At 41.4% G+C, this 2,752-nt stretch overlaps 1 pseudogene; it reads right to left on the minus strand.

The window, feature by feature from the left end:
* Positions 1–510: 510 nt before the first annotated feature.
* On the minus strand, positions 511–1,509 carry LOC123242321 (annotated as a pseudogene).
* Between the last annotated feature and the right edge of the window lie 1,243 nt (positions 1,510–2,752).

Here is a 2,752-nt window from a genome sequence, read left to right on the forward strand (position 1 = left end):
CATCACTGGTCTAGACTATGAGTATTGTCTTGTTCACTGTTGATAAAGGTCACTATGAGTTTGCTCCATCTTGGAGGAGGAGAATAAAGATTGAATTTTTCCTTTTTACTTACCCTTGTAATTCTAATTTGTTAAGTGCTTTTGTTTTGAGAGAAATTGTCTTGGTTTGGTATTAGGGAACCAACAGATTGGGTGGGTCTTGTAAGCTGTGATCTTGAATAGGGACTAAGCAAAAGAGTATGATTTAAAATGTTTTATATTTGCAAACTTCTAGTTTTGCCATTGAAGAAAATCCTTAGAGACAAATTTAATTGTTTACTGAACTGCTAGTTTATCAGAAGGCTGTAGCTTACAGACTTTGTTTTGTTGCATATCAGCAATTTACAGCCTATCAGTTTATAGTCTTTTTTTTTTTTTTGCATGGAATATGATGACTTTATTGATGGTACATACAAGATTGGACTCTATGTCTCCACCCCCCCCCCCCCCACTACAGGGGTGCTTCAGGGCAGAGATGTGAATGGGGCATGGGATCCCTAGCATAGGGACATAGGTTATGGATGTGGACTCCCCAGTGGTGGAACTATTCTTTTTTGGCTAGGGATGAAGATCCATGGCTTTCCACTTTATTCCTTGGAGACCATGTACATCAAGAGGTCTACTACATGGTGGCTGTAACTGTACTCATTGTCATACCAAGAAATGAGCTTGATAAAATGGTCACCGAGGGCAATGCCAGAGTCAGTTTCGAAGATAGAAGAATGGGTGTCACTATTAAAGTCCCATGATACAACCTGGTCCTCTGTGTAGCCCAAGATGCCCTTCAAGGATCTCTCTGCAGCTTGCTTCACCACCTTCTTAATTTCATTATATTTGGCAGCTTTCTCCAGGCAGCAAGTTAGATTTACCACAGACTTATTGGGAGTAGGAACACAGAAGACCATGCCTGTGAGCTTCCCATTCAGCTCAGGTATGACCTTGCCCATAGCCTTGGCTGTCTTCTGGGTAGCAGTAATGGCATCCACTGTGGTCATGAGTCTTTCCACAGTGCTGAAGTTGTCATGAATGACCTTGGCCAAGGGAGCCAAGCAATTGGTAGTGCAGGAGGCATTGCTGATGATCTTGAGAGGATTATTGTATTTCTCATGGTTCACCCCCATCACGAGCATTAGGGGAAGGGGCAGAGAAAATGACCTGCTTGGCTCCATCCTTTGAGTGAACCCTGGCCTTTTAAAGATGCCTGTGGACTCCACAATGTACTCTGCCCTAGCATGTCCCTATTTAATGTTGGCAAACAGCTTTTCTATTGATCACCTGCTTTCCCTTCTCTACCTTTACAGTGCTCTTGAACTTGCCATGGGTGGAATCATATTGGAACATGTAAACCATGTAGTTGAGGTTAATGAAGGGATCATTGATAGCAATAAGCTTCATTCCATTACAGTTGAATACTGCCCTGGTCACCAGGTGTCCAATATGACCAAATTCGTTAACTCCAACCTTCACCATCTTGTCTCAGGGATGTGACTACAGCAGAGGATCCTGGCAGTGAGCTTGGGAGAAGAGCTAAGAGCCCAGTTTATAGCCTTAAGAGAAAGTTGCTTGGGGCACATAAGAGATTGTGATTTGCTAAGGGACTTATAGCATGTATGAGTCAGAAGAAATATTTGCACCCAATGCTTTTTGTTTTTTTTTTTTTAAACCCTTAACTTCTGTGTATTGACTTATAGGTGGAAGAGTGGTAAGGGTAGGCAATGGGGGTCAAGTGACTTGCCCAGGGTCACACAGCTGGGAAGTGTCTGAGGCTGGATTTGAACCTAGGACCTCCCGTCTCTAGGCCTGGCTCTCAATCCACTGAGCTACCCAGCTACCCCAAACCAGTGCTTTTTTAATCCAAAGGCTACTCCCTCTATCCATTAACAATATTACTTTCCAGAGAAATGTTTATAGCCTTAAACAAGTGATTGTAGGAATTACTTCTTTACTTTGCCCCCCTAAAATTCTTCCATTGTGTCTTAGAATCAATACTTTGTATTGGTTCCAAGGGAGAAGAGAGGTAAGGGCTAGGCAATGGGAGTTAAGTGACTTGCCCAGGGTTACATAGCTAGGAATAGTCTGAGGTCATATTTGAACCCAGGATCTCCTGCTTCAATCCACTGAGCCACATAGCTGCCTCCTATTTCTTTACTTAAAAAAAAAAAAAAACCCTCAGGTCAGTGGGGATACTATTTTATTTATTTATTTATTTGTTTGTTAGTTTTAAGCCCTTAACTTCTATGTATTGACTTATAGGTGGAAGAGTGGTAAGGGTAGGCAATGGGGGTCAAGTGACTTGCCCAGGGTCACACAGCTGGGAAGTGTCTGAGGCCAGATTTGAACCTAGGACCTCCTGTCTCTAGGCCTGGCTCTCAATCCACTGAGCTACCCAGCTCCCCCTGGGGATAATATTTTAAAAGACTTTTCTTTTAGAAATAGATGGTAGAAAGAAATCTATGAAAGACATTTGTGTACTTTCCCCTTATGTCTTCTCATTTCCATTTTAAAGTTTAAGATCAACAGTGGGACTTGAATTTGTGTTTAACTACTAAGGTTAGAAGTTATTATCATATCAAAAAGAACATTAGAAAACTCCCAAGAGCAAGCTATGGACTAAATACTTCTTCCTTGCCCAAATGTAGTTTTGTATTTCATTATAAGGTACATATTTTTTTAGCAGCTATAAGAAAAAGCACAAAAAGGCTAATTTACTTAC

This window comes from Gracilinanus agilis, chromosome 3 (assembly GCF_016433145.1).
Source record: "Gracilinanus agilis isolate LMUSP501 chromosome 3, AgileGrace, whole genome shotgun sequence".
Lineage (NCBI taxonomy): Eukaryota > Metazoa > Chordata > Mammalia > Didelphimorphia > Didelphidae > Gracilinanus > Gracilinanus agilis.